The sequence below is a fragment of the Tenrec ecaudatus genome, chromosome 5, assembly GCF_050624435.1.
Source record: "Tenrec ecaudatus isolate mTenEca1 chromosome 5, mTenEca1.hap1, whole genome shotgun sequence".
Taxonomy (NCBI): Eukaryota; Metazoa; Chordata; class Mammalia; order Afrosoricida; family Tenrecidae; genus Tenrec; species Tenrec ecaudatus.
Genome location: NC_134534.1, coordinates 83,468,455 through 83,480,568, shown reverse-complemented (window position 1 = coordinate 83,480,568; position 12,114 = coordinate 83,468,455).

Genomic DNA, 12,114 nt, shown 5'->3' with positions numbered 1-12,114 from the left:
CTCATCAAGGACCTTATCATTTGGTTGAAATACAAGAAAGGGAATAGTTATTTCCCAGAAACAGCAGAATATTTCCTGAGAAAATCACCTATAAAGTTCTAGTGGAATTTATATGTCAAGTAAGTTCCAAAAAGAATCAAAATGAATGTAAAATAACCTCTGAAAGTTGATGAAATCAACATTCAAGTGATATAACATTAAATATTCAGTGCCATCTTTGTCATTACATGTTCAGAACAAAGGTGAGTTGTATTACTGATTGAAGAGTACCATAGGTACAGAATTTATGCATTAGGGTATTTTTACCATTTGACATAAAACTTCTTGGTCATCAAAAAGATACATAAGGGCTTCAACAAATTCATGGGGAAACTCTACTATTTTGTAATTCCATTTTTCCATGTAATTTTTTAAACTACCCTATATTATATGACTGTAGTACAGCTATCAACACCCTCTACTTACTTTGTTCTTATTGTCAATAGCCATCAAACGAACTCCAAGTCATTGTGACTATATATAGTGGAATGAAATGTGCCCAGTTTGTGCCATATCCACAAACATTAGGTTAGTGGTTGCTATTCTCAATGAACACGTTGCAGTTCATAGGTACAACCACTGTGTCATAATGCCTTCAAATCAGGGGAGAGTTTATCCAACAACAAGGAGATGTGGTGGCACAACAGATAGGCTGAGTTGCTAACCACATGATTAGCAGATCAAACCCAGCAACCATGAGAGAAATATGAGGCTGTCTATTCCAGTAAAGATTTAAAGTCTCAGGAACCCAAAGGAAAAGTTACATCCTGTCTCTGGAATTGTTGTGAGATGGAATTGACTTGCTGGCAGTGAATTTTGGTGTATCAGACAATATCAAATTGTGATAGAGATTTTATTAGCTATTTTTTGAAAGTAGATTTCTAGGTATTTATTTCATAAGACATCATAGTATAATGAACTGACATATAGATTGCTTAATTATATTTTCTTTATTCCAAAAGACAAAATATATACAACCTGAGACCAGAACAACAATCCAACAACCCCAACCAACTTCTCTGGGGACAAAAAACAACACATTAGAAAATCTAGAAAAAACTCGAAATGATAAGAGATGAGGTTTTCTGATACATAGAGACCAGTAGGACCTCCAAATTCATTGCCCTCAGCTACTCTTAAGCTTGGGAACTGAACCCACACTCTGATAGAATAATCAAACATTTAAATTAAACGTGCAGCATTTTTAGGGCTGTGAATAACCTTGTTATCAGAGAAAACATTGTAAAGTCAATTTTGGCAGATTTTAATGTTGTTTAAGTTAAAAAAAAAAAAGAATGAAGGGGAAATATATGTGGAGTCAACCTCCTGTGAGTCCCTCTGATCACAGACCAGGGATGTGAACAGCCTTGCTATCAGGCAGCGTGCACTGGAAAGTGGACAATTTCAGATGCAGTTACATTAAAATTTAACACCTTATCATTTGAACTCCCTTGTGACCCATTTAAAATTTGTTCTAGATTTTAATATGTTCTTGTTTTTTTTAATTGAAGCTTTCTCTGTTTATTTTGTTGTTGCTGTTATTGGTTTTAGTTGCTGTTTCTGTTGTTTTGTTTGTTCCGATATGTTTTAAATTTATTTGAAATCGAGGACATGTAAATCCGTAAGGGCAGTAACTGTATTAATGGTTTCTTGGGGGTATGAAAAGGAAGGTTGGCGGAAATGGGGTGCTAATAACAATGAGTACCAGAAAGAAGAAAATGATCTAATATTGATTGTGGTGATGGTTGTACAACTCTTCTTAATATGGCTGAACTATTTAATTGTATAATATGTAAATTTTATGTACCCATAAAATTATTTAAAAATTGAAACCTGCAGCATTCAGCCAACAACAAAGTTCAGAGGATTAGGAAGGAAAGAGGAACAGACATAGCAAACACAGGAAGAAAGTAGAATATACGGTGGTATATTGAGAAAATTGCAACGTGTGAGTTGAAACAAAATGTGTATGAATTGCTAAATGCAAAACTGATGCCCTGCTCTATAAACCTTCACCTAATTCACAATAAACTTTAAAAAAAAATATATGACAACAACAACTAAAATAATGCAAAGGAAGGAAGACTTTCTAAAAAGAAAGTGAAGACTAAAGCGCCAATACTTAAAAAGAGAATAAAACAGGTCAGTATAAAGTGAACACATGCAATCAGTAAAGAATATATCTATATACCTAAATAAATATATTAATTCCTCAGACAACAAACAATAGAAATAAATGAGATAAAATACCTTTAAAAAGCAAGCAAGAAAACGAGATAGAAACCTTCCTGAGGGGAAAATGGTTGAAGTGCAAGCCAATAATGAATTTAAAAAACATATATATATATATATATATATATATATATATATATATATATATATATATATGAAATCCTTGAAAAGATAAAGGGAAAACACAGACAAAACCCTAGAAGAATCAGTAAACCAATAAAAAACAAAAGGCAAAATAAAAAGGCAAGTAGATACCATAAAAGGTCAACAACCATATAAGAAATCAAAATAATTAAAAACAAAATATGAGAAATAGATTATTTAGTGGAGAAAAGGGAATAAAGGAATCAGTGAAATAGACAATTCCCATGATGCAATTTTATTTGATGAGCAATTATGAGAAGAGATTGAGGAAGAATGAAGGAAGCCTAAGCGCTTTGTGTGACAATACCAACGATTAAGAGGAATAAATTACAAGTAATAGAAATCCAAGAAGGGAAGATAAAAAACAGTACAGTGAGAATTTTTGAGGAATTACTGGCAGAATCTTTCCCAATACAATAAAAAATAAGGAAATTTTCATCCAAAAAGTTCAATGAGCTCTCTATCAGATGGACTCAAAGAGAAAGTCCCCTAGACACGTTAGAGTCAACATTGTCAACATCAAAGGCAAAGAACAAGCTCGGAAACCATCTTTTGAAAAATAAAATATCACATACCAGTAACACTCAACATTTATTTCTCACCAGAATCCATACAAAATCCAACAGAACAATGGGATCACATATATAAAACCCTGAAGAGAAAGAAATGCCAATCAGGAATCATATATTCAGCAAAAATATAATGATGAAAATCTCCTTAAAGTTAATGATGAAAATATCACATCCATCCACACCGAAAAGAAATAAGGAGAATCTGTAAAACGTCACCAACCTTACGAAATATAGTGAGGGAGTCAATGACATCATAACAACCCGAGATTAAGCTCATGATAGCAGCACCCAGATACTGTTCAAAAACAAATCCTCAAAAGTAAGGGCGGGGGGATTTAAGTGACAACATGGAACCAGAGATGTCACTCTGTAAACAATTTCAAATTTAAAAAGCATGAATAGATAATGATTTGCTTGAAATCCATACGGATAGGAAATCAAAAAGTTATACAGATAAAACAAACTGTTTAAATTTAGGGAGATGACAAATATCAGAGTAACCACACACAAAAAAAGAATAAATCCACCCACCTGATGTCACAGTAGGTGATGTGTTTGACAGCTAACCACAGGTCCGCTTTTCAAGCCCACCAGTTGCTGTGCAAGACAAAGGTGAAACTTTCAGCTCCAACAAAGGTTTACAGTCTCAGAAGCAGAAAGAAGGCCCATTCTGTTATATCGGGTCGCTATATTCGTAAGTCATAATTGACTGACTGGTCATGAGTTTGGAACAATAAATAGAAATCGAAACATTCAGAAACTTAAAATGGGTCTGTGAGAGTTCAAACTCCTTTATTAAAATGCAAATGTTCTAGTCATATTATGAGATGGGACAACTTCTCCACCTGTGCACAGAAACCCTTAAAAGAAAAGTTACCATTTTTGTTATAAAGAAGCTTGGAGTAAACTTCACCTCTGAAATATTTAACATAAATCATTCACTGACTTCTATATATTAAAATGTATTCTGAAATATTTACTGAAAATTTGAAGAAAAATTTAGATCTTCAAAATATTAATGAAAATTGCTATGGAGCCTTATATTTCTGATATTCTATATTAATCTTACTCCTTCCATATACCAACCCTTTCAATTTTCTCTACCATCCCCCCACTCTTCTCAAACTGAGGGCACTCAAAATGTGACCGAAGAGGGGCTACTTTCTTGGAGTCATGTCAATCATGGTGTCAGAGTCTGGTAAAGCCTGATGGGTTACTACTCAAGATTAGGAGAAACAGCTGTAACAATCTGTCAATGCTTGGAACTTGAAATGTGTGAAGTATGAATATAGGAAATTTGGAAGTGGTCAAAAATGAAATGGAACACATAAAGATCAGTATACTAGGCATTAGTCAGCTGAAATGGACTGGTCTTAGCTATTTTGAACCAGATTTGAACCAGAATCATTTACTATACTGAGAAAAACGCAACCATGAGGAATGATATTGTATTCATTGCCAAAAGGATATTTCAAAATCAATATTGAAGTACAATGTTGTCTGTGATAGGATCCTATCTATCCCTCTACAAGGTTATCAAATCAATACAAGTATTATTCAAATGTATGCACCAACCACTAAAGCTAATGAGGAAGAAAATGAAAAAGTCTATCAATGATTTCAGCCTGAAATTGATCAAACATGCAATTAAGATGAATTGGTGATGGGAATGCAAAAGTTGGAAACAAAGAAAAAGGGACCATAGTTGGAAAATATAAATGGAATTGAAGATAGCATAATAGAATTTGCAAGACAAATAATTTGTTCATAGCAAATACTTTTTTCAACTTCATATGGAATACACAGCACTCAAATTGACTACATCTGTGGGAAGAGACAATGGAGAAGCTCAATGTCAGCGTCTAAAACCAGGCTATGGGATGACTGTGGCACAGTCAAGTGTTCATATTTAAGTTAAAGTAAAAGCTGAAGAAAAGTAAAATACATCTATGAGAGCCCAAATATGACCTTGAGTCTATCCCACCTGAATTTTCAGAACGTTTCAAGAAGAAATTTGATTTGTTGAATACTGTAAGAAGAAATTTGATTTGTTGAGTACTGTAATAGTCTGGGTCCTTTAGAGAAACAAATCCACAGAAACTCGTGCATAAGAGAGAGTTTTATGTAAAGGTTAAGTGCGCATCAAGAAAATATCCCAACCCAGTGCTGCCCAAGCCCACAAGTCCAACATTAACCCATATGTCCAACAGCAGTCCATAAAGTCCTCCTCCATCTCACAAAACAGACACAATGATGCCGACTGCAGGAGGAAAGCTGAGTCAGTGAATGTGTAAACATCTCAACGCTGGCAGGAGTCTCCACACAGTTGGTCCAGCACCCAGATCTGTATTGGGGTAGGTCCATGTGGCTTCTCCTTGGGGATGTCTTGTAGGAAATAAGCCTTGCCAGCTAAAGCAGGGAACTGCTAAGACAGCTGCACCCTGGTGCTACCATCACAAAGCAAGGGACCCAAGAACTAGAAAGGCAAGGCTCACCAAGCCATTTATCCCTCTGCCCTTCAATTAACCCATGTGTTTATCAGCCAGATTGGTACAATAAACTAACTCAAATATTAATGATGAAGACTTGATAAACTATGGGAGGATATCAAGAACCTCATTCATGAAGAAAGTAAAAGGTCATTAAAAAGACAGGGAAGAAAGAAAATATCAAAGTGGATGTCAAAAGATAATCTGAAATTGGTTAATTTTAGAATAGCTAAAGCAAATCAAAGACATGATGAACTCAAAGAGCTTAACGTAATTTTTCAAAGGACAGTTTGAGAATACAAAGTAAATGTTATAACCAAATTTGCCAACACCGAGAGTCAGAAAATCAAAAAGGAAGAGTAAACACATCATAATTTAAAATTAAAGAACTCAAGAAAAATTCAAGCCTTGAGTTACAATATTGAAAGACTCTCTAGCACAATATTGAATAATGCAGAAAGCATCAAAGGAAGGTGAGAAGAATACAGTCACTGTAACAAAAGATATACAGTCAATATTCCATCATTCTAGGAAGTATTACATGAACAAGAACCAATAGTACTAAATAAAGAACTTCAAGCTGCACTGAAATAACAAATGTTTCAACAGCTGATGAAGCACTGGAAGCACTTACTCAACTATGCCAGGAAATTTGAAAGATTGCTACTTGTTCAACGACTGGTACAGCTGACAGGAAGAGATTTGTACCTATTCTAAAGACAGAAGACCCAACTGTGGCATCAGTCCCTTGAGAGGAACCTTTGAGATCTTCAGTCAGGATTCAGACATCATTGCTGATGTCAGATGGATCTTGGAAAAAATCATAGAATAGAAATGTTTAATTGTGCTTTATTGACTACTAGGCCAAGGAATCCAACTGTGAGCATCATAAACAACTATGGATAGTGGAGAGAAAAATGAAAATTCCAGAACACCTCATTGTATTCATGTGGGACTTGTACATGGATCAAAAGGCAGCTGTGTGACAAATCAGGAAAAGTGTGTGTCAGGGTATCCTTTTACCATATTTATTCAATCTGTATGCTTAGAAAATAATCAGAGAAATTTATTAAAGAAAAATATGGCACCAAGATTGGAGGAAGGCTTATTAACAACCTGAGATATGAAGATGGCACAATCTTGCTTGCTGAAAGTGAAGAGGACTTGAAACACTTGCTGATGAAATCAAGAATTGCGGTCTTTAGTATGGATTACAACTCAATGGCACAAATACCAAAATCCTCACAACTGGACCAATAGGTAAGTACCAGCATGAAAAATAGAGAAAAAGTTGAATTTGTTAAGGGTTTTTCCTGTTTGGATCCATAATGAATATTTCTGGAAGCAGAAATCAAGAGATCAAAGGATGTATTACCTCCATGAAATCTGCTGCAGAAGACCTCTTTGAAGTATTGAAAGCAAGCATATTACTGTGAGGACTAAGGTGTGCCTGACCCAAGCCATAGTATTTTTAATTACCTCATATGCATGTGAAAGTCAGGCATTGAATAAGGAAAACTAAGGAAGAATTGATGCATTTGAATTATGGTGCTGGTGAAAATAGGAAAAGTACCCGGACTACCACAACATGATGAGTTGACCCAGTGGCTGCAATGATGGGCTCAAACATAAAAGCAATTGTGAGGATGGTGCAGGACCAGGCAGTGTTTGGTTCTGCTCTGCATAAGGTCACCATGAGGTGGAATTCACTCAACAGTGCCTATCAGCACAAAAATAATAGCAATAATTTACTTTAGTATACTACTTGTTATTATGAACAGAATAATTGGAAAGAAGTTCAAGAAAGACACAGAAGATCTAAATCACACAAGTAATCAACTCAGCCTGATAGGTGTATGACATTACCCAACAACACCAGAGAACACACACACATATACATCTACATATATTCATGTATGTTTCTCCAGATATATGATGTTTTAGGCCACAAAGAAAGCCTCAATAAATTCAGAAGCAATGAAATAATGTAAAGCATCTTCTGTAATCATAACACTTTAAAACTAGAAATCAATATAGAGAACAGGGGAAAAGCAAATACATGGAAACAATAAAAATTTATTTTAAAACTTTAGAGCAACGAAGAAATTCAAAATGAAAAAAACTTAAATTCTTAGAATCAAATGAAAATACAACATAAAAACTTTGGGACACAGTAAAAACAGAGCTCAAAGTACAATTTATAGCAAGGTATGAATATTAATCAACTAATATTAAGAAAGAATAAATGGCTCATATCAATAAACTATACAATTTGAATATTGTGAAAAGGCACATCCAAAGACATCCACAGTAACCAATAGAAAGGAACCAGTAAATATAAGAACCAAATAAATGAAACAGAAAACAGAAAGACAATAGTAAAAACAAGACTTGAAAGTGGTGCTTTGAGGGATCAATAAAATTTATCCAAATTTACCCCCAAAAATAAGAAGATGCAAATAATGAGCATGAGAAATGAACTGTGTAACATTAGAACAGAACCATCTGAGGTAAAAAGAAATGGAAGTAAAATATATCATCCCCTCAATCTGTCCCTATCAGTTAATGTCATGCATGATCTTAGATGTAGAGATTCTCCAGAGATATGCTATGAGAGCTACTGAAACCACTGGAAGGATTCAGCAAAGTGAAGGGACAGTAGATCTACATGGAAACATCTTGGGTTCCACTACATTAAAAAGGAAGACTCTAAAGAGAAATGAGAATAATATTTATGATATTCTCTAAAATAATGAAATATCTAGGAATAAACCTGACCAGGGATGTAAAAGATTTTGAGGTACAGCTAGTTACTTAATATGGCCCTTCTAGCCATATTTCACCCTTTCGTGATGTGTAAATGTTTCTAGCCAACTTCTACATCTGTGATTATAATCTCATTTTGGAAGTGGTTCTGTTGTTACAAATGAGTTAGAATTAAGGGGGTACATATTTTGAGTCCCCACCTTCTTAGAAGATGCGACACAGTCGCCATCCTTGGTTTCCTTAGGGATATAGTGTGCAGGAAGGGAAAAACTACACCTCCATAAAAGCCATCTTTGTGACCTCTCCTTCCCCACCGAGCATGTGCAGGGGTATCTGTAGGAATATGTACTTGTATTTATACACTTGAGGATGCTGCACATATCCAACAAACTAATGCTGGCACGGTTACTAAGACTTGCTAGACATGGCCAAACAATTCAAGGCATTGGCTTATTGGTGAAAAGGCTTAAGACGGCGATCTCTGGACAGCTGCCAGAACACAGTTAAGAGTGACATTCTATCTTCAGTGACTACAGTCTGGAGCCTTAAATGTTTTTAAGTGCCCATATAAGATACAAATATTGGTCTCTATTCACGTGTAGCCAAAAAGAATGAAGGGCACCGAAGCCTCAAAGAAGAAACTAGTCCCTGCAACATTTAGTCACCACACCCATAGCCTCGTCCAATGGAGGATAGAAAATGTAGGTGTGCCAAGCTACCACCATTGACTGTACTAATCAGGGACACAACAGATGGTCCTATATAGAACGAAAGAACGTTGCAAAACAAAACTCAAATTCCTGAAATATGCCAGAACTTCTGGACTAAGAGCGTTCTGATAAACCCCCAAGACCATTCTCTTAAAATACCCTTTGACCTTGGAATTGAAACTATTTCTGAAGGTCACCTTTAACCAAAATGATAGACTGACTTGTAAAATAAAACTGTCACTCATGAGTAATATGTTCGCTTAACCAATTAACTACATGAGTGATTCATAGTTAATGGTCAAAATTTACCTAAAACCAAAAATGAGAAGGAAAGATGGTATCAGAAAGCTAGATTAATATAAACAGAACAATAGTGACAATACTGACACAATGTAAAAAGTTCAATCAATGTCATTGAATAAATTGTATAAAAATTACAAACCGAGAACCGAATTCATTGTGCAAACTCTCACCTAAAACTAAAGAAATTATTTTTAATGGATTAAAGAAACACAATTTATAAACATGAAAAGAGATTTAATGCATCTTTACTCTAACTTATATGTGGTTACCGTGGAATAAAATAACTCTCTCCATTTGTCAGAAATTCTAATAGGAAGAATGATGTCATACATGAAATTTTAAGTTATTTAAACTTTAATTTTTAAAATATGCATGGCCAGGGAAAAAAGGAAACCTCTCTTCATTTGATAGAAAATAGCATTACCTGCCAAGATGCTCCAGGTGAATGGCAAGAACTTGATAAAACTTGAAATTTGCTGGCCACAGTCAATGTACATGTTCTAAAAATCAATGGTGTTCTCTGAACACTGCATGAAATACACACATACAGTTTGTTATATTTGGAGGATGACTGCACTGTTGAAACAAAGACTCCACAGAGTAGTAGAAGTGAGATTCTTAATAAGGAAGGACATGTTTATCACAATAGTGGTGCTAGTGGGTAAGGGTTTGACTGCTAACCCCAAGATTGATGGTTCAATCCCATGAGTTGCTCTTCAAGGGAAAGTTGAGGCTATCTACCTCCATAAGGATTTACAGACTTTTTTTTTGTAACCTGAATTAACAGTGATGTATTACTACTATACATGGGATATAATCCTTTTCAGAGTAAACAAAATGTATGCAAACAGGATTACTCTTTCCTGATATATTGGCAAGAAATTATATTCCTAACAGATTAAACACTGATCAAAACTTTCAAGTGCAAATAATTAGAATATGCTAATGAGCAAATTAGAAAGGTGCACGTAAACCATCTCTACACACCACATTCGTCTTCCATTTGCCTAGAGTTTGGCATTAATACCATCATTTCAAAGTTCCTTTAACAATTAAAACAATACTCTGGGTAGACATTTTTTTATGTTGCTATCTCATATGTAAACCAGAATTTAAAAAGAGGATATTTGAAATAAAGATGCTGGATGATAGAAGAAGATTGTGTTTCAGGCTTGTATCCTTTCACTGTTCCTAGTCTGTGTGCTGAACAAATTCTCCAAGAAGCTGGACTATATGAAGAAGAACAAGGCATCAGGATTGGCGGACCATCCATTCACAACCTACAAAATGCAGAGAGCACAACCTTACTCGCTGAAAACAGAGCATGAAGCGTTTAGAAAAGAATGTAACTTTCAATATGCATTACACTTCAACCAAAAGAAATACAAAATTCTCAAAACTGAACCAATAATCAAGATCAAATGAGAAAATATTAAAATTGCCAAGGATTTCATTTTACTTACATGCACAACCAATGCTTGTGGAAGCAGCAGTCAACAACTAAAACAACAATGTGTTGGTTCAAGTCTGCTGCACAAGATCTCCTTAAAGTGTTCAATGGCAAAGATGTCACCCGAGGCCCATGGTACACCTGAGACAAGCCACGATACTTTCAATCACCTCACCTACATGTGAAAGATGGATAGAGAATAAGAAATACCAAATGATAACTGATGCTTCTCAATGACAGTGTTGACAAAGATTATTGAACTGGACTGCCAGAAGAACAAACAAACCTATCTTAGAAGAAGTTCAACCAAAAAGCTCCCTGGAAGTAAGGACGGACAGAGATCGTTTCATGTACATTGGACACGTTATCAGGAGAGACCAGTTCTTGTACAATGTACTTGGTAAAGGTGAAGGTCAGTGAAAAATATAAAGACTATTAAGGATAAAGATTGACACCATTGCTGAACCAATGGACTCAAACTTAGCAATGATTTTGAGGATGGTGCAAGACTGAGCAAGGTTTCATTCTGTTGCGCACAGAATTGGTGTCTGAAAACAACAACAAAAGGAGAGGACTCCGCACGTCACATGCTTAACTCCTCTAAATCAGCACGTCATTTGGTTTTTATAGGCAAGGTAATAAGGGAAAACACGATTCTATTTATCTTGTACTCCTTACATTTGAGTAAAGATGAATATGCATAATGACATGGCCAGTGAAGACTGATGCATATACTTTCTGAAATGAGGTGCAGAATTAAAGCACCAGGGAAGATACAAAACCTGTTTTTCATCTGTGGGATGTTCTAATCACAGACTTTGATTATGGATAAATTGTAAGTTTTTTCAGATACTGCTGAAAAAGGATCAACAAATAGTTTGATTTATGCTGTATAATTTCTTAGCAGGATCAGGCAAACCGTTTATCTTGAAGCCCTACAATGTAAGTATCTTGACTCAGTGACAAGTGCGCAGAGTGTAAATTCATCTACATTGGGATGAAAGCTCTAGCAACCTTAGCTATTTATTTGAAATAAACTAAGATATAGAAGCAATGTTTTGAGGCCCAGACTTAATTACAATAGCGTGCAAAGTATAATAAGAAAGATTAAAATTCCACCTATTGTCACCATATTTCTCCCTTCTCAATTTGTCATTCCATCTATGAACTCAATGAATGTTTATTACAATTTCTCCAGTGAATACAGATGTATTCTGGTTAGGAAGACCATTAGGAATCTGCATATTTGTAAGTATATTCTTAAATAACATAATATAATCCAAAACTTTAAAAATGTACATTATCTCTTAAATCTACAAAATTATTTGAGATCTGTCCCACCCCCACCTCACTACCCCTGCTCACTTGCCTCGAGGAGCAGGTATTAATTAAACCAGAATATTTGTTTT